Source organism: Pleurodeles waltl, chromosome 9, assembly GCF_031143425.1.
Source record: "Pleurodeles waltl isolate 20211129_DDA chromosome 9, aPleWal1.hap1.20221129, whole genome shotgun sequence".
Taxonomy (NCBI): domain Eukaryota; kingdom Metazoa; phylum Chordata; class Amphibia; order Caudata; family Salamandridae; genus Pleurodeles; species Pleurodeles waltl.
Genome location: NC_090448.1, coordinates 938,593,130 through 938,619,550, shown reverse-complemented (window position 1 = coordinate 938,619,550; position 26,421 = coordinate 938,593,130). Strand labels below are relative to the sequence as shown.

At 45.4% G+C, this 26,421-nt stretch overlaps 1 protein-coding gene across 14 annotated transcripts in view; it reads right to left on the bottom strand.

The window, feature by feature from the left end:
- Positions 1–26,421, bottom strand: part of EML1 (EMAP like 1) — a 752,203-nt gene that overhangs the window by 19,058 nt on the left and 706,724 nt on the right. The window lies entirely within an intron of this gene.

The following is a 26,421-nucleotide window of genomic DNA, read 5'->3' as shown; positions in this document are numbered from 1 at the left end:
TTTCCGTGAGTTTTGGGCATGGGTGTTTTACTCACGGTTTTTGGCGTCGTTTCGGTTTCGGCCTCGTCCGAATCCGCGATGGAGAAGGTTTCTTCTTCCTCCAAGTGTTGTTGTCCTGCCGACGCCATTTGAAGTCTTCTTGCTCTCCGGTCTCTTAGCGTTTTCCTCGACCGAAACGCTCGACATGCCTCACAGGTATCATCTTTGTGTTCGGGAGACAAAAACAAATTACAGACCAGATGCTGATCTGTGTAAGGATACTTGTTGTGGCATTCGGGGCAGAAGCGGAATGGGGTCCATTCCATTAGCCTTGAAGACGCACGAGGTCTGGCCGACCAGGCCCCGCCGGGGAATCAAAAACCCCAAAGGGCCACCGGAGCTCTTCAAAATTCGGTGTCGATCTGTTCTAACTAACCCGATACCGAACGCAGACAATACCGTCTAATTTTCCGAGATTTAACTACCTTTCCGAACCGAAATACGGAGCGAAGAGGAACACCTTCGAACCCGATGGCGGAAAGAAAACAAACAATCTAAGATGGAGTCAACGCCCATGCGCAATGGAGCCGAAAGGGGAGGAGTCCCTCGATCTCGTGACTCGAAAAGACTTCTTCGAAGAAAAACAACTTGTAACACTCCGAGCACAACACTAGATGGCGGGATATGCACAGCATGTGTATCTGCAGCTACACATGCCATCGAACATATAAATATATATATATATGGAAAATGTCACTTACCATGTGTACATCTGTTCGTGGCATGAGACGCTGCAGATTCACATACTGTGCATTATCCTGCCATCTAGTGTTGGGCTCGGAGTGTTACAAGTTGTTTTTCTTCGAAGAAGTCTTTTCGAGTCACAAGACCGAGGGACTCCTCCCTCTCGGCTCCATTGCGCATGGGCGTCGACTCCATCTTAGATTGTTTTCCCTGCTGAGGTAGGAGTTGAGAGTATACTAGATGTGCCCATGCAATGGAGTAGGTATGTATGTACATAATGTGTCTTAAAATAATATTTATTTACAAATTTACAATTCTTATTCAACTAACAACGGCTACAGGCTCCCGCGGAGGCGGGAGGGCACATGTGAATCTGCAGCGTCTCATGCCACGAACAGATGTACACTGGGTAAGTGACATTTTCCGTTCGGTGGCATGTGTAGCTGCAGATACACATGCTGTGCATAGACTAATAAGCAGTAATCTCCCCAAAAAGAGGTGGCTTAACCTGTAGGAGTTGAAGTTCTCTGAAATAATGTTCTCAATACGGCCTGTCCTACTGTGGCTTGTTGTGTTGTTAACACATCTACACAGTAATGCTTTGTGAATGTATGAGGCATAGACCAGGTGGCTGCCTTACAAATTTCTGTCATAGGTATATTCCCCAGAAAAGCCATTGTGGTGCTTTTTTTCCTAGTGGAATGCGCTCTTGGTGTAATAGGTAGATCTCTTTTTGCTTTAATATAGCAAGTTTGAATACATTTAACTATCCATCTGGCAATGCCTTGTTTGGATATAGGATTACCTGCATGAGGTTTTTGGAAGGCTACGAACAATTGTTTTGTTTTACAAAATTGTTTAGTTCTGTCAATGTAATACATTAGTACTCTTTTTATGTCTAATGTATGTAAGGCTCGTTCGGCTACTGAGTCTGGTTATGGAAAGAAGACAGGGAGTTCCACTGTTTGGATTAGGTGGAATGGTGATATGACCTTTGGTAGGAATTTTGGATTTGTACGGAGAACCACTTTATGTATTTGTATAAAGGGTTCTTGTATAGTAAATGCTTGCATCTCACTTACTCTTCTAAGTGATGTGATAGCTATTAGAAAAGCTACATTCCAAGTTAAGTATTGCATTTCACAAGAGTGCATGGGTTCGAATGGTGGGCCCATGAGTCATGTTAATACAATATTAAGGTTCCACAAAGGTACTGGTGGTGTTCTTGGGGGTATGATTCTTTTTAGTCCCTCCATAAATGCTTTGATGACTGGGATTCTAAAGAGCGATGTTGAATGTGTAATCTGCAGATAGGCAGATATTGCTGTGAGATGTATTTTAATTGAAGAGAATGCTAACTTAGACTTTTGTAAGTGTAATAAGTAGCCTACAATGTCCTTTGCGGAAGCATGTATTGGTATAATTTGATTAGTGTGGCAGTAGTAAACAAATCTTTTCCATTTGTTTGCGTAACAATGTCTTGTAGTGGGTCTTCTAGCTTGTTTAATGACCTCCATACATTCTTGTGTAAGGTCTAAGTGTCCAAATTCAAAGACTTCAAGAGCCAGATTGCTAGACTGAGCGATGCTGATTCGGGTGTCTGATCTGTTGTTTGTGTTGCGTTAACAGATCTGGCCTGTTTGGTAATTTGATGTGAGGTACTACAGGTAAGTCCAGCAGTGTTGTGTACCAAGGTTGGCAAGCCCAAGTTGGTACTATGAGTATTAGTTTGAGTTTGTTTTGGCTTAGTTTGTTTACCAGATAAGGAATGAGTGGGAGAGGGGGAAAAGCGTAAGCAAATATCCCTGACCAACTGATCCATAGTGCATTGCCCTTGGACTGAGGGTGTGGGTACCTGGACGCGAAGTTTTGGCATTTTGTGTTTTTCTTTTGTTGCAAATAGATCTATTTGTGGTGTTCCCCAGCGTAGGAAGTAGTCTTGTAGGAACTGGGGATTAATTTCCCATTTGTGTGTTTGTTTGTGATCTCGACTGAGATTGTCGGCCAACTGGTTCTGAATGCCTGGTATGTATTGTGCTATCAGGTGAATGTGAATTGCCCAATGCCAAATCTTTTGTGCTAGGAGACACAGTTGTGACGAGTGTGTCCCTCCTTGTTTGTTGAGATAATACATTGTTGTCATGTTGTCGGTTTTGACAAGAATGTGTTTGTGGGTTATTAGTGGTTGAAATGCTTTTAATACTAGAAACACTGCCAACAGTTCTAAATGATTTATGTGGAGTTGTTTGTGTTGATTGTCCCTGTATGCTGTGCTGGTTGAGGTGTGCTCCCCACCCTATCATGGAAGCATCTGTTTCTATAACGTATTGCGTGTGAAGAAGACACTGTTGTTGAGTGCTGTTTTTTATTAGTCAGTTGTTTAAGTATGGGAATACGTGCATGTGCTGTCTCCTTATGTGAGCGGCTACTACTGCAAGGCATTTTGTGAATACCCTTGGGGCTGTTGTTATCCCCGAACAGTAACACTTTTAATTGATAGTACACGCCGTGTATTACAAACCTTAAGTATTTTCTGTGAGAAGGATGTATGGGTATGTGAAAGTAGGCATCCTTGAGATCCAACGTTGACATGTAGTCCTTTTTTTAGTAAGGTAACCACGTCTTGAAGTGTTACCATGTGGAAGTGATCCGATTTGATGAAGAGATTCAGTGTTCTGATGTCTAATATAGGTCTTAACATTTTGTCCTTTTTTGGAATTAGGAAATATAGTGAGTAGACACCTGTTCCTTTCTGATGGTTGGGTACTAACTATTGCTTGTTTTTGTAATAATGCTTGGACCTCTAGTTGTAATAGGTCTAAGTGTTGTTTGGACATATTGTGTGCCCTTGGGGGGCACATCTGGCGGGAAATTTATGAATTCTATGCAATAACCATGTTGGATAATGGCTAGTACCCATGCGTCCGTAGTTATGTGTGTCCAGTTTTGGTAGTATGCTGTATGTCTCCCCCCACTGGTGTTAAGTGTTGGGGGTTTGTGACATTTAAGTCACTGTTTGGTTTGACTTGTCTTAGGTGTTTGGAATTTTCCCATTCCTCTTGGGAATTGTCCACCTCTATATGAGCCACGAAACCCTCCTCTCTTGTATTGTCCCTGATAGGTGGGTCTGGTTTGCGAGGTGGAAGGCTCTGGTGTTTGCATTCGAAACCCCCCTCTAAATTGTGGCTTTCGAAATGTGCCTCTGCCGTGTCAGTGTCCTTCTTTAATTTTTCAATTGCTGTGTCCACTTCCGGCCCAAACAATTGTTCCTGGTTAAAAGGCATGTTCAATACAGCTTGTTGGATTTCTGGCTTGAATCCCGAGCTTCGTAAACCATGCATGCCTGCGAATGGTTACCGCAGTGTTGACTGTTCGTGCAGCTGTGTCTGCAGAATCTAATGCAGACCTTATTTGGTTGATGAATATTGCTTGTCCTTCTTCCACAACCTGTTAGGCACGTTTCTGGTGTTCTTTGGGCAAGTGCTGTATAATGTATTGCATCTCGTCCCAGTGTGCCCTGTCGTAGCGAACCAGCAGGGCTTGTGAGTTTGTGATCCACCATTGATTGGCTGCCTGTGCTGGCACTCGTTTGCCCGCTGCATCAAACTTCCTACTCTCTTTGTCAGGCAGTGGAGCGTCTCCTGACGATTGAGAGTTTGTCCTCTTTCTTGCTGCTCCTACAAACACCGAGTCTGGTGTAAGTTGCTGTGTTATAAACACAAGGTCCGTTGGGGGAGGCTTGTATTTTTTTCTCCACCCTAGAAGTGATAGCCCTTTCTTTAACTGGCTCTTGGAATACCTGTTTTGCGTGCTTGAGCATGCCCGGGAGCATTGGCAGACTCTGGTAGGAAGTGTGGGTGGATGCCAAGGTATTGAACAGGAAATCATCCTCTATTGGCTCTGAATGCATTGCTACATTGTGGAATGTAGCTGCCCTTGATCGTATCTGCATATATGCAGTACTGTCCTCTGGAGGTGACGTCCTTGTTGGGTAACAATCTGGGCTGTTGTCTGATACTGGAGCATCATATAAATCCCATGCATCCGGATCATCCTGTGTCATCCCTGTATGCGTAGGTGACTGCATTGGAGGTGTTGTTACCGGGGACAGCTGTGGTGAATGTAGTGGTGAAGGTTGTGGCAAAAACCTTGGTGGTGGGGTTTTATCTCTGGCCACTTTCGCCTTCGGCTGCATTTCTGACTCATGAAATGCCAGCTTTCATTTGGTTTTGATTGGAGGAAGAGTTTGTATTTTTCCAGTCTCTTTCTGGATATGCAACCTCCTTTGTGTATGGTCTGGTTCCTCCATACTTATTTCCAGCTCAATCCGTGTTTTTTATGCATTTGGCTGGAAAGTCCTTGCTCTTCTGTGTAAGAGCTTCTTTTCGGCTCCGAAGCCGCTTTTTTCGGTATCGAAGCTTCCGATAAAGTCTTTCGGTTCCAACGTAACTTTTCTCACCTTGGGTAAGTCGAACTCTCAGTGCCGAGATCATTCGGTGCCTGAATCTCGACCGGAGTCGGATGTCTTCGGCAAATCTTTGGCCTTTTTCGGTGCCGATATTTGGTCACCTTCTTTTCGATGGGGTAAGCCATGGCCTGCTGGCGGTGGCATCCTCTGGGCCTTAACGATTTTTGTGTGAGTCTTGGACGGGGCAGTTTTACTCACTGTTTTCTGCATCGTCGTGGGTCGCTCACTTTCAGATTCGTCTGAGCCCGTCCCCTGGATGGAAATTATTTCCTCCTCTTCGACGTCGAGTTGTTCCCTCGGTGTCGACGCCATTTGTAGTCTTCTCGCTCTTCGATCGCATAGGGTCTTTTTAGATCAAAACGCCCGAAAGGCCTCACAAGTATCCTCCCTGTGTTCTGGTGATAAACGCAGATTACAGACCAAGTGTTGGTCTGTATAAGGATACTTAGAGTGGCACTTCGGACAGAAGCGGAAGGGGGTCCGGTCCATTAGTTTCGTCGATGGATGCGGTCGGGCCGACTAGGCCCCTGTAGGAAGTTGGCTCTGTATGTACTATTTCAAAATAAGAAATAGCATGCACAGAGTCCAAGGGTTCCCCTTAGAGGTAAGATAGTGGCAAAAAGAGATAATTCTAATGCTCTATTTTGTGGTAGTGTGGTCGAGCAGTAGGCTTATCAGAGGGCAGTGTTAAGCATTTGTTGTACCCACACAGGCAATAAATGAGGAACACACACTCAAAGACAATTCCAGGCCAATAGGTTTTTATATAGAAAAATATATATTTTCTTAGTTTATTTTAAGAACCACAGGTTCAAGATTTACAAACAATACTTTAAATGAAAGGTATTTCACTTAGGAACTTTGAATTAGCAAAATAGCATATACAGTTTTCACACAAATGGCAATAAACTATTTTAAAACTAGACAGTGCAATTTTCAACAGTTCCTGGGGGAGGTAAGTGTTTGTTAGTTTTGCAGGTAAGTAAACCACCTACAGGGTTCAAAGTTGGGTCCAAGGTAGACCACCGTAGGGGGATCAGGGCAACCCCAAAGTTACTACACCAGCAGCTCAGGGCCGGTCAGGTGCAGAGGTCAAAGTGGTGCCCAAAACACATAGGCTTCAATGGAGAAGGGGGTGCCCCGGTTCCAGTCTGCCAGTAGGTAAGTACCCGCGTCTTCGGAGGGCAGACCAGGGGGGTTTTGTAGGGCACCAGGGGGGACACAAGTCAGCACAAAAAGTACACCCTCAGCAGCACGGTGGCGGCCGGCTGCAGTGTGCAAACAGGCATCGGGTTTGTAATGGAGTTCAATGGGAGACCTAGGGGTCTCTTCAGCGATGCAGGCAGGCAAGGGGGGGGGCTCCTCGGGGTAGCCACCACCTGGGCAAGGGAGAAGGCCACCTGGGGGGGTCGCTCCTGCACTGGAGGTCAGATCCTTCAGGTCCTGGGGGCTGCAGATGCAGTGTCCTTACCAGGCGTCGGGTCTTTGAAGCAGGCAGTCGCGGTCAGGGGGAGCCTCTGGATTCCCTCTGCAGGCGTCGCTGTGGGGGCTCAGGGGGTCAACTCTGGCTACTCACGGGCTTGCAGTCGCCGGGGAGTCCTCCCTGTAGTGTTGGTTCTCCACAAGTCGAGCCAGGGGTGTCGGGTGCAGAGTGCCAAGTCTCACGCTTCCGGCGGGAAACGTGTTGTTTTCAAAAGTTGCTTCTTTGTTGCAAAGTTGCAGTCTTTAGGGAACAGAGCCACTGTCCTTAGGAGTTCTTGGTCCTTTTAGATGCAGGGTAGTCCTCTAAGGCTTCAGAGGTTGCTGGACCCTGTGGAACGCATCGCTGGAGCAGTTCTTTTGAAGTGGGGAGACAGGCCGGTAGAGCTGGGGCCAAAGCAGTTGGTGTCTCAGTCTTCTCTGCAGGTTTGTCAGCTCAGCAGTCCTTCTTCGTCTTAGGTTGCAGGAATCTAGTTACCTAGGTTCTGGGAGCCCGTAAATACTCGATTTAGGGGTGTGTTTAGGTCTGGGGGGTTAGTAGCCAATGGCTACTAGCCCTGAGGGTGGCTACACCCTCTTTGTGCCTCCTCCCTGAGGGGAGGGGCGCCCATCCCTAATCTTATTGGGGGAATCCTCCATCTGCAAGATGGAGGATTTCTAAAAGTCAAAGGGCCTGGTTACAAATTTAGAGGAGGTGTTAATCCGTCCCAAAAGTGACGGTAAAGTGACGGATATACCACCAGCCGTATTACGAGTCCATTATATCCTATGGAACTCGTAATACGGCTGGTGGTATATCCGTCACTTTTGGGACGGATTAACACCTCCTCCAAAGTTGTAATCAGGCCCAGAGTCACCTCAGCTCAGGACACCTTAGGGGCTGTCCTGACTGGCCAGTGACTCCTCCTTGATTTTCTCATTATCTCCACCGGCCTTGCTGCCAAAAGTGGGGCTGTGGCCGGGGCGGGCGGGCATCTCCACTAGCTGGAGTGCCCTGGGGTGCTGTAACAAAGGGAGAAGCACCTCCACCCAGTACAGGCTTTGTTACTAGCCACAGAGTGACAAAGGCACTCTCCCCATGTGGCCAGCAACATGTCTGGTGTGTGGCAGGCTGCTAAAACTAGTCAGCCCACAATGGTAGTCGGGTATGGTTTCAGAGGGCATCTCTAAGACGCCCTCTTGGGTGTATTTCACAATAAAATGTACACTGGCATCAGTGTGCATTTATTGTGCTGAGAAGTTTGATACCAAACTTCCCAGTTTTCAGTGTAGCCATTATGGTGCTGTGGAGTTCGTGTTTGACAGACTCCCAGACCATATACTCTTATGGCTACCCTGAACTTACAATGTCTAAGGTTTTGCTTAGACACTGTAGGGGCATAGTGCTCATGCACTTATGCCCTCACCTATGGTATAGTGCACCCTGCCTTAGGGCTGTAAGGCCTGCTAGAGGGGTGACTTATCTATGCCATAGGCAGTGTGAGGTTGGCATGGCACCCTGAGGGGAGTGCCATGTCGACTTAGTCGTTTTCTCCCCACCAGCACACACAAGCCGGCAAGCAGTGTGTCTGTGCTGAGTGAGGGGTCTCTAGGGTGGCATAAGACATGCTGCAGCCCTTAGAGACCTTCCCTGGCATCAGGGCCCTTGGTACCAGGGGTACCAGTTACAAGGGACTTACCTGGATGCCAGGGTGTGCCAATTGTGGAAACAAAGGAACAGGTTAGGGAAAGAACACTGGTGTTGGGGCCTGGTTAGCATGCCTCAGCACACTTTCAATTCATAACTTGGCATCAGCAAAGGCAAAAAGTCAGGGGGTAACCATGCCAAGGAGGCATTTCCTTACAGCCCCGCTGAAGTGCAGAAGCCCCGAAGGGCCGCCAGAGCGCTTCTACCATCGGTGTCGATACGCTAACACTAAACCGGTACCGAGCGCGAACAATACCATCGAACTTTCCCTATTCGAAATACGGAGCGAAGAGGAACACGTCCGAACCCGATGGCGGAGAGAAAAAAATCTAAGATGGAGTCGACGCCCATGGGCAATGGAGCCGAGAGGGAGGAGTCCCTCGGTCTCGTGACTCGAAAAGACTTCTTCGAAGAAAAACAACTTGTAACACTGAGCCCAACACTAGATGGCAGGATAATGCACAGCATGTGTATCTGCAGCTACACATGCCACCGAACGTGTGTGTGTGTGTGTGTGTACATACACATCTATACACACACACAAAATAGTTTCATGGTTTTAAGACTAGCTGCCATTAAATTAAAAGTCAATGTTATAGGGTTTTATAGAGTGCGCAACTACCCAAAGTCTAATACAAGAAAGAAGATGCCCAGGGAGCACATGTACAGAGTTGCCGACCAGAAGAAATTGGGTATGGAAGAACCAGATTTTTAGTTACTTCCAAAAAGTGAGACGGTTGGGCATTGATCTAATGTTGAGGGGGAGCTGATGCCAACTTTTCGCTGTGCCAAGAATAAAGCTTCTACCTTCCCATTTTCCCTGTTTGAAATTAGGAATGACCATTGCCTTCGAACCCGAAGAACGTAAGTTTCGGTTTGGTTGATACCATTTGCACCTGGGCAGTCTGGGCCAGTATGATGCAACACATTGTAGGCTATACAGAGAGCCTTAAATTGAATTATTTTCCTAATAGGAAGCCAAAGCAGTAAATCGATTGATGGAGCAGCAGATTGATATTTAGGAACCTCTAGCAAAAGACAAGCAGTGGCATTTGAAGGGCTTGTAGTTTATTCAAATGCTGCTGTAGAATACGAAGGTAGATCCCATTGCAATAGCTAAGCTTAGAGAGCACCAACACTGTTAGAAAAGTTATCTGGGCCTCAAAAGGCACAAAAGGAGAATTGTCTTTAGTAATTTCAGAGTATAAAATGTGGACGTAGTAACTGCACTCATGTGGTCTAAAAAAAAAAAAAAAACATTATCATCTATTATTACTCCTAGGTTTCTGGCTTTATTGACTAGAAAGGGCAGTGATCCCAGAACTTCTGCCCACCACTGTGGCATCCAAAATGAGTTCTAATTTCCAAATAGAATCCCCACTGTCTTTTCAGAATTGAGCTTAAGGCAGTTTCTGTCCATCCATTGGCTGACTGGCAACATGCAGTCATGGAACCTTGTTCCTGTAATCTTTATTAGACATGGCCACTACGATTTGTGTGTCATCAGCGTAAGAGGTTCAAGAAAAGCCAAAAGATTTAAGCATGGGAGCCAGGTCTGTAACATACACATTAAATGGTCTAGGACTCAGGGAGAACCTTTGAGGCACCACCACAAAATGACCCAAAGCCACCATTTGCTGCAGATTTGAGAGAAAGGAACGAAAAAGGGCTAGAGCCAACCCGCCAATTCAGATTTCCCCAAGTCGCTTGATCAACAGATTATGATGAACCATGTCAAATGCTGCAGATAAATACAGTAGCATAAGGGCAGCACTTCCCCCAGTCATCCAAAGCAGCTCTAATCTCTTCAGATGCTTGAAAAAGAGCAGTCCCATTATAAGCCCGCTGTGAAAGCCAAATGAATTAATTTAGAAGTTTAAAAATAAACATATTTTAGATTATATTTTTAATTTATCTTAAATACATTTCAAAACCAAAAACAAAAATGATTTAAATTTCAGAGATATTTTTTAGGATTAAGAAGGTGGGGTTCAGGCACTTGTAGCTGTAGGAGACAATGGGTGTATAATAGTTCAGGAGTAGGCTTGGGCTTACGGTTATTGACAAGTTTAATAGTTTTGGGGAATCTGCCTAAGATTTTGAATATTTCAAGGATTTTCTTTTAAAGTTAATGGGCTTTTTTAGGGTTCATGAATGTGCTACGTATTGAGGATAGGGGTTTCAGGATACAGATTTCTGCTTTAGTATAACATTTAAAATTTTAGGGTTCTGGGATTTTTCGTTTTCTATGTTAATACAGTGTTTATGAATAAACATGTTTTATAGGTTAATGAGTTTTAAAGTTTGGGGTGGGAATGTGTTTAGGGTAAAAGGGAAGTTTTAGGGTAGTTATAGTATACAGTTGTGTTCAGAAGCCATTTTAAATAGGTTAAGTTTTAGGGCTCAGGGGAGAGTTGAGTTATGGGCGGTGATGGCTGGATAGGGTTTCGGGGGAATTGGACTTCAGATAACAGAGATCTGGGGAGTGTTTTAGTATAAGGTTTAAAGTTTTTCTGTTATGGGATTATTTTGGGTTAGTGGAACTTTTAGGGTTCAGGGATTATTTATGGGATTAATTGTAAAATTTTATTTTTATGGTATTATTGTTAATATTTCATTTTCTTCTATTGGGTTTTATAATTTGAATTGGTAATCCATTTATAAATTATTAATATTTTGATACATGATCATTCTGATTATATTTATTATATTTATTTCTATTGCAAACAAATTAAAATTAGCTAAAATATGTATATATATCTATATCGAAAATGTAATTTACCCAGTGTACATCTTTTAGTGGCATGTTCCGCTGCAGAGTCACATGCTATGCACAGGTCCTGCCATCCAGTGTTGGACTCGGAGTGTTACAAGTTGTTTTTCTTTAAAAAAGTATTTTAGTGTCACGGGACCAAGTGACTCCTCCTTTTCGGCTCCACTGCGCATGGGCATCAAATCCATCTTAGATTGTTTTCCCGCAAAGGGTAAGGTAGGAGTGATAGAGTGTAAAGAAAGAGATGTCCATGCAATGGAATAGAGATGTATATACATATGTACAAATTTAAATGTAACAAACGGCTACGGACTCCCGGGGAGGGCATGTGAATCTGCAGCGGAACATGCCATGAACAGATGTACACTGGGTAAGTGATATTTTCCTTTCGATGGCATGTGTAGCTGCAAATACACATGCTATGCATAGACTACAAAGAAGTTAGTCCTCCCAAAAAAGTGGTGGCTAGCCTGTAGGAGGTGAAGTTGTTTGAAATAGTGTTCTTAAGACAGCTTGGCCTACAGTGGCTTGTGAAAAAACATCAACACTGTAGTGTTTTGTAAATGTATGAGGAGTTGACCATGTGGCTGCTTTACATATATCAACCATTGGTATGCTCCCTAAGAATGCCATTGACGCACCTTTCTTTCTTGTAGAATGTGCTCTAGCAGTAATCAAAAGTTGGCTTTTTGCTTTGATGTAGCATGTTTGTATGCATCTATCAATCCATCTTGCGAATCCTTGTTTTGATAAATGATTGCCTTTATGTGGTTGTTGGAAAACAACTAAAAGTTGTTTTGTTTTCCTAAAATCTTTGGTTCGATCTATATAGTACATAAGAGCTCTTTTGAGATCTAGGGTATGAAGAATTCTTTTTGCCACAGAGTCTGGCAGTGGAAAGAAGACTGGCAATTCCAGTGTTTGGTTGATGTGAAAAGGAGATACTACCATCAGTAGAAATTTTGGTTTTGTTCTAAGTAGAACTTTATGTTTGTGCACTTGGAAAAAAGGATCCCCAAGAGTGAAGGCTTGTATTTCACTAACCCTTCTTAATGAAAGTAATAGCTACAAGGAAAGCGACCTTCCATGTCAAGTATTGTATTTGACAAGAGTGCATGGGTTTAAAAGGTGGTCCCATGAGTCTGGTAAGTATGACATTTAAATTCCATGATGGAACAGGTAGTGTTCTAGGTGCGTCTTAATCCTTTCAGGAAGGCTTTAATCACAGGAATTCTGAACAGAGAAGTAAGTTGAATATTCTGTAAGTATGCAGATATTACAGTGAGGTGTATTTTGATGGATGAGAAAGCCACGTTTGACTTATGCAAATGAAGTAAATAACATACAATATCTTTGTATGGATGCTGTAAGTGGATGAGTGTTTTTAGATTGACAGTAGTATACAAATCTTTTCCACTTGTTTGTGTAGCATTGTCTAGTAGTAGATTTATGTGCTTGTTTAATTACTTCCATACATTCTGGTGGAAGTTTTAGGTAACCAAATTCTAGGACTTCAGGAGCCAAATCGCTAGATTGAGAGCACTGGGATTTAGATGCCTGATTTGACCATTATTCTGGGTTAACAAATCTGGTCCGTTTGGGAGTTTGGAATGGGGTACTGTAAAGAAATGGCTCCCTGTTGCAGTTACCCCCCACTTTTTGCCTGATACTGATGCTGACTTGACTGAGAAGTGTGCTGGGACCCTGCTAACCAGGCCCCAGCACCAGTGTTTTTTCATCTAAAATGTACCATTGTTTCCACAATTGGCACAACCCTGGCACCTAGGTAAGTCCCTTGTAACTGGTACCCCTGGTACCAAGGGCCCTGATGCCAGGGAAGGTCCCTAAGGGCTGCAGCATGTCTTATGCCACCCTAGGGACCCCTCACTCAGCACAGACACACTGCTTGCCAGCTTGTGTGTGCTGATGGGGAGAAAATGACTAAGTCGACATGGCACTCCCCTCAGGGTGCCATGCCAACCTCCCACTGCCTGTGGCATAGGTAAGTCACCCCTCTAGTAGGCCTTACAGCCCTAAGGCAGGGTGCACTATACCACAGGTGAGGGCATATGTGCATGAGCACTATGCCCCTACAGTGTCTAAGCAAAACCTTAGACATTGTAAGTGCAGGGTAGCCATAAGAGTATATGGGCTGGGAGTCTGTCAAAAACGAACTCCACAGCTCCATAATGGCTACACTGAATACTGGGAAGTTTAGTATCAAACTTCTCAGAATAATAAACCCACACTGATGCCAGTGTTGGATTTATTAAAAAATGCACACAGAGGGCATCTTAGAGATACCCCCTGTATTTTACCCAATTGTTCAGTGCAGGACTGACTGGTCTGTGCCAGCCTGCTGCTGAGAGACGAGTGTCTGACCTCATGCGGTGAGAGCCTTTGTGCTCTCTGAGGACAGAAACAAAGCCTGCTCTGGGTGGAGGTGCTTCACACCTCCCCCCTGCAGGAACTGTAACACCTAGCAGTGAGCTTCAAAGGCTCAAGCTTCGTGTTACAATGCCCCAGGGCACTCCAGCTAGTGGAGATGCCCGCCTCCTGGACCCAGCCCCCACTTTTGGCGGCAAGTCCAGGAGAGATAATGAGAAAAACAAGGAGGAGTCACTGGCCAGTCAGGACAGCCCCTAAGGTGTCCTGAGCTGAGGTGCCTCTGACTCTTGAAGAAGGAGGATTCCCCCAATAGGGATAGGAATGTGACCCCCTCCCCTTGGGAGGAGGCACAAAGAGGGTGTACCCACCCTCAGGGCTAGTAGCCATTGGCTACTAACCCCCCAGACCTAAACACGCCCTTAAATTGAGTATTTAAGGGCTTCCCTGAACCTAAGAATTTAGATTCCTGCAACAACAAGAAGAAGGACTGCCTAGCTGAAAACCCCTGCAGAGGAAGACCAGAAGACAACAACTGCCTTGGCTCCAGAAACTCACCGGCCTGTCTCCTGCCTTCCAAAGAACTCTGCTCCAGCGACGCCTTCCAAAGGGACCAGCGACCTCTGAATCCTCTGAGGACTGCCCTGCTTCGACGACGACAAGAAACTCCAGAGGACAGCGGACCTGCTCCAAAAAGACTGCAACTTTATCCAAAGGAGCAGCTTTAAAGAACCCTGCAATCTCCCCGCAAGAAGCGTGAGACTTGCAACACTGCACCCGGCGACCCCGACTCGGCTGGTGGAGAACCAACACCTCAGGGAGGACCCCCGGACTACTCTACGACTGTGAGTACCAAAACCTGTCCCCCCTGAGCCCCCACAGCGCCACCTGCAGAGGGAATCCCGAGGCTTCCCCTGACCGCGACTCTCTGAAACCTAAGTCCCGACGCCTGGAAAAGACCCTGCACCCGCAGCCCCCAGGACCTGAAGGACCGGACTTTCACTGCAGAAGTGACCCCCAGGAGTCCCTCTCCCTTGCCCAAGTGGAGGTTTCCCCGAGGAAGCCCCCCCCCTTGCCTGCCTGCAGCGCTGAAGAGATCCCTTGATCTCTCATTGACTTCCATTGCGAACCCAACGCTTGTTCTAACACTGCACCCGGCCGCCCCCGCGCCGCTGAGGGTGAAATTTCTGTGTGGGCTTGTGTCCCCCCGGTGCCCTACAAAACCCCCCTGGTCTGCCCTCCGAAGACGCGGGTACTTACCTGCTGGCAGACTGGAACCGGGGCACCCCCTTCTCTCCATTATAGCCTATGCGTTTTGGGCACCACTTTGAACTCTGCACCTGACCGGCCCTGAGCTGCTGGTGTGGTAACTTTGGGGTTGCTCTGAACCCCCAACGGTGGGCTACCTTGGACCAAGAACTGAACCCTGTAAGTGTCTTACTTACCTGGTAAAACTAACAAAAATTTACCTCCCCCAGGAACTGTGAAAATTGCACTAAGTGTCCACTTTTGAAATAGCTATTTGTGAATAACTTGAAAAGTATACATGCAATTGAAATGATTCAAAGTTCCTAATGTACTTACCTGCAATACCTTTCAAACAAGATATTACATGTTAAATTTGAACCTGTGGTTCTTAAAATAAACTAAGAAAAGATATTTTTCTATAACAAAACCTATTGGCTGGATTTGTCTCTGAGTGTGTGTACCTCATTTATTGTCTATGTGTATGTACAACAAATGCTTAACACTACTCCTTGGATAAGCCTACTGCTCGACCACACTACCACAAAATAGAGCATTAGTATTATCTCTTTTTACCACTATTTTACCTCTAAGGGGAACCCTTGGACTCTGTGCATGCTATTCCTTACTTTGAAATAGCACATACAGAGCCAACTTCCTACAGGTACTATAGACAAATCTAGTAGTGTTGTGTACTAATGCTGACGTGCCCATGTTGGTGCTATTAGAATCATGGTAAGTGATATTTGATGCAGTTTGCTGACCAGAAAAGGAAGGAGTGGGAGAAGGGGAAAAGCGTAAGCAAATATCCCTGACCAATTGATCCATAGAGCATTGCCCTTGGATAGAAGATGTGGGTTCCTGGATGCGAAGTTTAGGCATTTTGCGTTTTCGCTTGTTGCGAATAGGTCTATCTCTGGTGTTCCGCATTTTTTAAAGTACTTGGGAGTGAATCTCCCATTCGTCTTTTTGTGGGTGATTTCTGCTTAGGAGATCTGCCAGCTGATTGTCTATCCCTGGAATGTATTGTGCTAATAGATTAATGTTATTGTGTATTGCCCATTTCCATATTGTTTGGGCTAGGAGGGACAGCTGAGATGAGTGTCTCCCATCCCGTTTGTTGAGGTAATAACATGACAACTATTTGTCTGTTTTTATGAGAACAGTCTTCTGTTTGAGAAGAGGTTGAAACACTTTTAGAGCAAGAAATACAGCTAAACGTTCTAAGTGGTTTATGTGAAGCTGTTTCTGTTGTGCATCCCATTACCCTTGAATGGTCTGATTGTTGAGGTGAACTCCCCAACCGATCATTGATGCGTCTGTTGTGATTATGGTCTGAAGAACAGGGTCCTGGAATGACCTCCCCTTCATTAGATTGTTGCGATTCCACCATTGAAGGGACATGTGTGTTTGGCGGTCCATCAACACTAGATCCTGAAGTTGACTATGTGCCATAGACCATTGTTGTGAGAGGCACTGTTGTAAGGGCTTCATGATTAGTACTGCATGTGGAACTATGGCTATCCAAGATGCCATCATTCCTGGATCCTCATGATAAACTTTACAGTATATTGTTGATTTTGCTGTATGTGTGGTATGAGATTTTGGAAAGCTTATATCCTTTGAGTATTTGGATAAGCTAGGGCCTTTTGAGTATTTAGGATAGCACCTAGGTAAGGTTGTACCTGTGCTGGTTGAAGATGTGATTTTTGATAATTGAGAGTGAAACCTAGGGTATGCAAGGTTTCTATCACATAACGGGTGTGTTGTTGGCATTGTGTAAAATAGCTTGATTTTATTAGCCAGTCATCTAGATATGGAAAGACGTGGATGTGCTGTCTTCTTAAGTAGGCTACTACTACTGCTAGACATTCTGTGAATACTGTTGGAGCTGTCATGCCGAATGGCAACAGCGCGAACTGGTAATGTTTTCCTGCTATGACAAACCTGAGGTATTTTCTGTGAACTGGATGGGTGGGTATGTGGAAATACACATCTTTGAGGTCTAAAGTAGTCATGTAATCTTGTTTTTGTAGTAGTGGAATAACATCTTGCAGAGTTACCATGTGAAAATGTTCTGACAGGATGTACAGATTGAGGGGCCTGAGGTCCAAGATGGGCCTGAGAGTACTGTCTTTTTTGGAATGAGGAAGCATAATGAGTATGCTCCTGTTCCTTGTTGAGAATGTGGAACTAATTCTATTGCTTGTTTTAACAGTAAAGATTGTACCTCTTGTTGCAACAGAACAGTGTGTTCTGGGAACAACCTGTGGTACCTAGGTGGAAATCTTTGGGGGGGGAGGGGGGGGGGGGAGAGATTAATTCTACGCAATAGCCATTGCAGATAATTGATAATACCCAATTGTCTGGTGATATTTTGCCAATGAGAGTGGAATTGCTGTAGTCAATCCCCCCCCCCCCCCCCACAGGAGAAGTGTGGTGTGGAAGGATGGGAAGGAAGTCCCTGTTTAGGTTGTGGTTTGCTTTGAGGTTTGAAATTTAACTCTGCGTCTGAAAAGTGTCCTCTATAGGACCCTCTAAATCCCCCTCTCTGGTATTGGGTTTGTTGTCCTTGTTTTGTTTTTGAGGTGGAAGCCTCAGAGAATTGTTGTTTAAACCCTCCTCTAAACTGTGGTCTGCGAAAGGAGCCTCCATATGGTGTGGTGTGTAAAGCCCCCATTACTTTCATAGTATCCGAGTCCTTCCTCAGTTTTTCAATAGTAGTTTCTAGATCTGGACCAAATAGATATTTCTTGTCAAAAGGCATATTAAGTATTTCCTGTTGAATTTATGGTTTAAAACTAGGAGCGAAGCCGTGCATGTCTTCTAATTGTGATGGCTGTATTGACACTCCTTGCAGCTGTATCATCAGCATCAAGAGCGGATCTTATTTGCTTATTGCTGATAGCTTGTCACTCCTTCACCACCTGTTGTGCTCTTTTTTGACACTCCTTTGGGAGATGCTGTATAAGATCTTGCATTTCATCCCAATGGGCCCTGGCTTGAAGTGACTGAGAATTGGCAATTCTCCATTGGTTTGCTGCTTTTGTGGCAACTCTCTTCCCAGCTGCATCAAATTTTCTACTTTCCTTATCAGGAGGAGGTGTGTCTCCTGATGACTGGCTGTTTGCCCTTTCCCTTGCCGCACTGACTACTACAGAGTCTGGAGGGACCTAATGAGTGATATAGTTCGGGTCAGTAGGAGCAAGCTTCTACTTGATCAATTATAGGGGGATGATCCTAGCTTTGACAGGCTCATTAAAAATTTGGTCTGCATGTTTAACCTTTCCCGTTAACATTGGGAGACACTGGTATTTGTAATGAGTAGAAGACAGTGTGTTAAATAAAAAGTCTTCTTCCAGGGGTTCAGAATGAATAACCACTTCATGATAAGCTGTTGCCCTAGATATTACTTGGGTGTAGGCAGTGGTGTCTTCTGGAGGAGAAGGTTTAGATGGGTAAAGGTCTGGATCACTGTCCGGGATGGGATCAGGGTCATAGAGATCCCATGGGTCTACCGTATCTCCATGTGAGTATAATGAATGTGTTGGAGAAGCCAATGGTGGTGGACTATTATGAGGTGAGAAACAAAGCTGTGGAGAGTGAGGAAGAGAAGTATGGAGAGGTGCTGGCTTCTCCTTTTGTTTCTGCACTTTTGCTGGTGGTTGAACAGAGTTTACGTCCTCTTGGAAAGCCAGCTTTCTTTTTGTTTTTAAAGAAGGTGCTGTGATGATTCGTCCTGTCTCTATTTATATGGATTCTCGATTGTCTCTGATCCATAACCTCTAGAAATGGTTCAATCTCAGTCTCTTCTTCAGAAGTCTTATGAGATTCCATGATGGGCTTTGAGATTTGCTTTAATTTTCTCGAAAGTCACTGTTCCTCTGTATGTAAGGATTTTTTCGGCTCCGAGGTGTGCATCATTTTCAGTCCTGAAAAAGTAGTCTGATGTCTCGGCCCAGAGAGCCTAATTTGACTTGGAGGAATGGGGTCTTTTACCAGAGTCTGAAGTGGAGGTTTTAAATTGATTTACTGGACTCCGAGGTGGACGGAGGAGTGGCCTTTTTTGGCGCTGACCCTGAAGGTCGGTCACCAACAGTCTTTTTCCAGGGCAAACCATGGCCTTCCGGCAGTGGTGTACCCAAGGCCTTCAAATGTTTTTTTCTGCAGGGGTGTAGGAGCAGACGTACTCACATGCTGGAAGGCTGTGATGGGTCGGTTGTCTTTCGATTCCTGTTCGGAGTCTGTGTCTCGGATGGAGACTGCTGTCTGCGCCTGCTCTACCTCCATGACATTGAGATGTTTGGTGCTTTGATGTCATTTCGAGTCTTCGGGCTCTGCGATCTATCAGGGTCGTCTTTGATCGAAATGATCGACAGGCCTCACAATCTTCCTCCCGATGGTCTGGAGAAAGGCACAAATTACAAACCAGGTGTTGGTCTGTATAGGGGTACTTCGTGTGGCACCAAGGGCAGAATCATAATGGAGCCCGATCCATCAGGTTTTACACAAGGTAGGCCCGACCAGGCCTGAGTTGGGCACGCGCGCGCCCCGAAGGGCGAGATGAAGGTTTCAACGGTGCTCAGGTTCAATGCTAGATGGGAAACGTGATCGAAACAATACCGACGAATAAGTAGGTTTTCTGAAGTTTTACAAATTGAAATCTCGGAGCGAGAGGAAACACGTCCGAACCCGACCGCAGAAAGAAAATAATGGAGTTGATGCCCATGAGCACTGAGAGGAGGAGTCACTCGATCCTGTGACTCCGAAAAGACTTCTTAGAAGAAAAACAACTTGTAACACTTCGAGCCCAACACTACATGTCGGAAGAGCTATGCATAGCATATGTATCTGCAGCCACACATGCCATAATGCACAGCATGTGTATCTGCAGCTACACATGCCACCGAACATAAATATATCTGTGTGTGAACAAGGCTACGTAATGGCCATAATGCGCTTGGTTTGAATGAATCCATTAACAAGCTGCTAAGCTTGTGAAAAAATGATTTTTGTACATTTTGGAGTGCGAAGATCCTGGTGTGATCTGTTTCACACCAATCAGGTAATATATATCTATCTGTGTGCACACACACACACACAAACATATGTATCAATGTCCTTCTGATGTTTAAACTTACCAAACCCGAGAGTAACTTCTGCTTTGACACAGTAAGAACTTGCTGCAATAAGCCCTAAAGATATTCATAAAGTGTGAGGAGATCCAGGGAGATTACTAGGGCAATCAAGTTTGCAATTACAATAATAGGGAAGCCTAAAATTAAGTTAACACTTACAAAAGTATCTTCTTTGACCTAGTTCATGGCCATGGGATATTATGCCTTACATTAGCTCTACAGCACCTTAAAGAAGGTTAGGCATGTCATAAGGTTGAGGAAAATTACAGTGTCGCCCCACAAGCTGGATTCTAGATGTGTGTGCAGATTCTAGAAGATGGTGACAAATGTTTCAGGACCATGCTGATGGAGTGTCATATTTTGAAACTTTTTACAGCGACGACAATGTGAACCACCAACTCCACATCTGAACTGAACACATGCATTTGGAAATCTTGTGGCACCTTTGGGCATAATTAACATTTACTTTATGGAGTTGGAGACAGTTTCGATAAGAGGCAAGGTACCTGTGCCTAGTCACCTGACTCTCAGAGGGTGAGGAAAGCATTGTTTCACAGGGCTGCAGCGCATCGAGCACCGTACTGATCAAGTAGCAGCACTGAAGGTGGTAATCCCCCCTGAGCTCTGGCTTCTATGAGGCTGAATTGCAAATGAAGTCACATTGCTACATATCAGCGCCACATATTGAACACGAGAGCGCGTTTGGCAACCTTGCTAGAGCAATCTTCCTTCGGGAGAAAGCAAAATGACGTACAGCTCGCTTTTGCAACAAGCCCTATTTCCTCCAGCAATCACGTTGTACTACATTGTGGTGACCATTTGGATGTCTGGGCTAATGTCCATACACATTGCTGATTCTTGAGGTGACAAGCAACATTAATATTCTTGAAGTGACTTTCAACTTGACTTGTGTGAAGCAGTAATAATCACAGTTGAGAGGACTGCCTGTTACAGTGATGGGCACAACTTGGGAGCATCTAGCTGTTTTGCAGTAAGTCAATGAAGGTACACAGGAGTGATCATAAAGTTAACTCGTCTTATATGGTGGTGGGCAAACCCTGAAGGAACAGTGCCCAACATTACTTTACCTGATCATCTTGGACAACCCCATAGTTTTTACCACATAGTGTAAGATGTTTCACTATTATCGCTTAACCACTTCATTAATTATCTTATGACATTTGGTCAAGAATTCATTTTTGGTTTTGGTGTATAGTTGAGTATTAACACTATACACTTTACTGTATAATTTACTGATCATAGGATCATTGTACTGCCACGTCGAGTGCTCATGTCTGAACCTCCTCCTTTTCTTTCTGATAAGGGTGACCTTGCTTTACCTTGGAAGAGATGGAAACAAATTTTTGATCCTCCACCTCAGTCAACAGGGAGTGGGGGTGAGAGGTGCGGTGTGGGGGGGGGGGGGATTTTCAGCAGCTCGCAAACGAGCTGTCCTTTTACATAATTTGGGAATTGAAGGAAGAAATGTCTATGAAAATTTGGATTAAATTAACATCAGGGAAGGTGAAACTGACAATGTCAGTAATGATGTTGGAAAAACATTTTGGGTTACATGTGAATGTAGTATTAGAAAGACAAGTTCTTCACGAGAATGCAAGGGAAGTATTAGAAAATTAGTAGTTATGTTGCAGCGTTGAAAACTTTGGCCTGCACATGCAAGTTTCACTAATTTGTTGGTGAGGGGTCAAATTATTGGCTGTATAAACGATGTTAAAGTCCAGGAGTAACTACTTGCATAGAATCCTAATTTTAGAGATGTTGTAACAATTTTGAAACCGTTGAAAACAAGCATGTGGATGAGTGAGATGCATGGTGAAAAAAGGAAAGGCAACAGTCCAAGTTTGGAAACAACAGTCAATTAAATAAAAGGGGCACATAAACGTACAGACAAGGGCACTGACAAGAATGTGAATATCAAAAGCAAAGATATTGATAAGAAAAAAAAAAAACAATTCCAAAATGACTTTAGAAGTGGTGCAGTGAAAAGTTTTCAGTGTGTAAGCAAGAGACATCTCTTTAATAGCCTGGGATGTTTTGCATCTTGTAAAAAAATGAGGGAAGAAAGGTGTAAGGAAATGCCTCCTTGGCGTGGTTACCCCCTGACTTTTTGCTGATGCCAGTTATGATTGAAAGTGTGCTGGGCCCCTGCTAACCAGGCCCCAGCACCAGTGTTCTTTCCCTAAACTGTACCTCTGCTTCCACAATTGGCCCAGCCCGGTCACCAAGATAAGTCCCTGGTAAATGGTACTCCTGGTACCAAGGGCCCCGATTCCAGGGAAGGTCTCTAAGGGCTGCAGCATGTCTTATGCCACCCTGGGGACCCCTCACTCAGCACATGCACATTGCCTCACAGCTTGTGTGCTGGCAGGGAGAAAATGACTACGTCGACATGGCACTCCCCTCAGAGTGCCATGCCAACGTCACACTACCTGTGGCATAGGTAAGTCACCCCTCTAGCAGGCCTTTCAGCCCAACGGCAGGGTGCACTATACCACAGGTGAGGGCATATGTGCATGAGCACTATGCTCCCTACAGTGTCTAAGCAAAACCTTTGACATTGTAAGTGCAGGGTAGCCTAAAAGAGTATATGGTCTGGGAGTTTGTCAAACACGAACTCCACAGTTCCATAATGGCTACACAGAAATCTGGGAAGTTTGGTATCAAACTTTTAAGTACAATAAATGCACATTGATGCCAGTGTGTGATTTATTGTAAAATACACCCAGAGGGCATCTTAGAAATGCCCCCTGAATACCAGTCTGACTCCTAGTGTTAGGCTGACCAGTTTCTGCCAGCCTGCCACAACCAGACGAGTTGCTTGCCACATGGGGAGAGTGCCTTTGTCACTCTGTGGCCAAACAAAGCCTGTACTGGGTGGAGGTGCTTCTCTCCTCCCCCTGCAGGAACTTTAACAACTGCGGGAAGCCTCAAAGGCTCATGCCTTTTGTTACAGCATCCCAGCTAGTGGAGATGCCCGCCTCTCCGGCCACTGCCCCCACTTTTGGTGGCAAGGCTGGAGGAGATAATGAGAAAAATAAGGAGTCGCCGCCCACCAGTCAGGACAGCCTCTAAGGTGTCCTGAGCTGAGGTGATCCCTGCCTTTAGAAATCCTCCATCTTGAGATTGGAGGATTCACCCAGTCGGATTAGGGATGTGCCCCCCTCCCCTCCGAGAGGAGGCCCAAAGAGGGTGTAGCCACCCTCCAAGGACAGTAGTCATTGGCTACTGCCCCCAGACCTAAATACATCCCTAAATTTAGTATTTAGGGTCACCCCAGAACTCATGAAATCAGATTCCTGCAACCTGAAACAAGGACTGCTGACCTGAAAGCCCTGCAGAGACTACAAGTGCTTTGGCCCCAGCCCTACCGGCCCGTCTCCTGACTCAAAGAAAACTGCAACAGTGACGCATCCGACAGGGACCAGTGACCTCTGAAGCCTCAGAGGGCTTCCCTGAAATCCGAAGGACCAAGAAACTACCGAGACCAGAGGCACTGTTCACCCACAGAAACATCTTTGCAACAAAGAAGCAACTTTTAAAGAACTCACCCTTCCAGTCGGAAGCGTGAGACTTCACCCTCTGCACCAGACGCCCCCAGGCACGAGCTCCAGAGAACCAACACCACAGGGAGGACTCCAAGGCGACTGCGACCTCGTGAGTAACCCGAGACGACCCCCCTGGACTCCCACAGCGACGCATGCAGAGAGAATCCAGAGGCTCCCCCTGCCCGCGACTGCCTGTAACAAGGAACCTGACGCCTGGACCAAGCCCCCAGGACCAGAAGGAACCGAACCTCAGTGCAGGAGTGACCATCAGGTGACCCTCTGCCTAGCCCAGTTGGTGGCTGGCCCGAGAAGCCCCCGTGCCCTTCCTGCATCGCTAGAGTGACCCCGGGTCCCTCCATTGATTCCTATACAAAACCAGACACCTGCTTTGCACACTGCACCCGGCCGCCCCTGTGCCGCTGAGGGTGTGTTTTGTGTGCCTACTTGTGTCCCCCCCAGTGCTCTACAAAACCCCCCTGGTCTGCCCTCTGAAGATGCGGGTACTTACCTGCTGGCAGACTGGAACCGGAGCACCCCTGTTCTTCATAGGCACTTATGTGTTTTGGGCACCTCTTTGACCTCTGCACCTGACTGGCCCTGTGCTGCTGCTGTGGGAACTTTGGGGTTGCCTTGAACCAACAATGGTGGGCTGCCTATGCCCAGGAACTTAGACTTGTAAGAGTCTTACTTACTTGACAAACTAACCATTACTTACCTCCCCAGGAACTGTTGATTTTTGCACTGTGTCCACTTTTAAAATAGCTTATTGCCATTTTTACTAAAACTGTGTATGCTATTGCTGTAAGTCAATGTTCCTAACTTACCTGTGTGTGGAGTACGTTGCATTTTAAGTATTTACTTCAAGTCTTGAACTTGTGGTTCTAAAAATAAATTAAGAAAATATATTTTTCTATATAAAACTATTGGCCTGGAGTTAAGTCTGAGTGTGTGTTCCTCATTTATTGCCTGTGTGTGTACAACAAATGCTTAACACTACCCTCTGATAAGCCTACTGCTCGACCACGCTACCACAAAATAGAGCATTAGAATTATCTAATTTTGCCACTATCTTACCTCTAAAGGGAACCCTTGGACTCTGTGCACACTATTTCTTACTTTGAGATAGTATATACAGAGCCAACTTCCTACAAAAGGGTATTATGCTCATGTTTGCAGAGGAACTAGACAGAGGTCCTAATTATGAGTTTGGTGGTCATGAGACCGCCAAACTGGTGGAGGCAGTTTATCCGCCACGGATCCGGCGGTAAAGATCGCTGCATTACGACAACCCCGCCTGGTCTGCCAGTGCGCTCGCACCAACGCAGCCGGCGGTGAGCTCCTCCAGGCTGGTGGCAGGCCTCAGATTGCCGGCCAAATAAGAAGAAAGCACACCGCTAGGCTTTTTCCGGCAGTCGCCCGTCACAAAAAGCCTGCCGGCAATGCACACAGCAACAGGAATCCCTATTCCTGTTGCCGTCACACACACACCCACACCTCCATGCACTCCCCCATCTGCACACTTGTGCACACACATCCCTCATCCGCACACTTGCTCACCCTCATCCGCTCACTTGCACACAACCTCCTCATATGCATACATCCAGACAACCCCACTCGCTCGCAAACATGCGCTCAGACACCCCCATTCACGCGCACACATGCACTCAGAGAGATACCCCACTCCCCTCTGCATACAGACATGTACTTGCACCCTGACATCACCCCTCCTCTCCCATTCGGGCACACATACCCTCCACGCACACATACATGCATACACAACACTCATTCCGCTACACATACCCGCACACACATGCACCCAACATCCCCCCCTCCTTTCGGACGGTCTACTTTCCTGTTTTGGCGAGGTGGTCATCTGGGAGGGGATGGGTCCTGGCATCTGCCACCACCACACCACCGTACAGGACACCGCCACACCGTATTACGCAGCATAATACGGTGGGCAGAGTCCTGTTGGTGTGATTGTGCCGGCAGTGGAACTGCCTTTCTTCCCCCGTCGACCAGGGCTACGGGGTTGGACCCTACCCCCACTGCATGCATCACAGGTCCCATACTTTTCTTTAATGCACTTCGACGCTGCCAAGTTCTGGAAACAAATACAGTGTCTGGCCTTTTCCAATTAAGTGAGAGCCATTTCCAGGTTGTGACCTCCTGTAGCTACCTTATCTCACATTAAGTAAGTGTTCACCCTGGATGAACCTAGATTTAGCTAAGCATTGAGTGCTACTCAAGTAGTAACGGTGACATTTTAAGGCAGAGCAGTTTTAGCTAGTTGTTGCAATGTCAGTTAACACTAACCACGGCAAGGCACAGGAGACTCGCAGCTAGGGTATGTGTGGTAACAAGGACACAAAATCGAGGCCTACTGGTGACTAATGTTGTGCAAGTGCGATCTAGATAATGCTTGGAGGATCCCAAAGAAAGGATGTTATCACCAACAATAATGCTTCTCTTAACATCATGAAGAAGAGAAATAGTAGCTTACCATTTCATAGAGGGATTATTTTGAGGTGGCACAGGGCAGGCTTGTTCAGAAATCAGCCCACAGTATGTACACATATGGTACTGGTATACAGCAAGTCTAGCCAAAAGGCAGCATAGCACTGTGCAGAATCTATATCGATCACCCTATTTTAGTTACTGTCTGGCAACGTATGGCATCAATAACAGGCAAGTATACTCACTAAATTACTCTATTTTTATGCGCTAATCAGACAATTCAAGAGAGTAATTTGTAGAAGGATTTGGTCTTTCCATGCAATAAATGGAATGGGAAATGCAATATAGAACAAAACTGAATTTCTTAAATTGTGTAGATGACAAAGGAATCAACTTTATAAACATACAGATATTTTAAACAATAAAATAATTATATATTTTGATAAAATAACTGGTACACTGCGTATACCAAAGGGACAAAAGCGTACAGCTGTTAACAT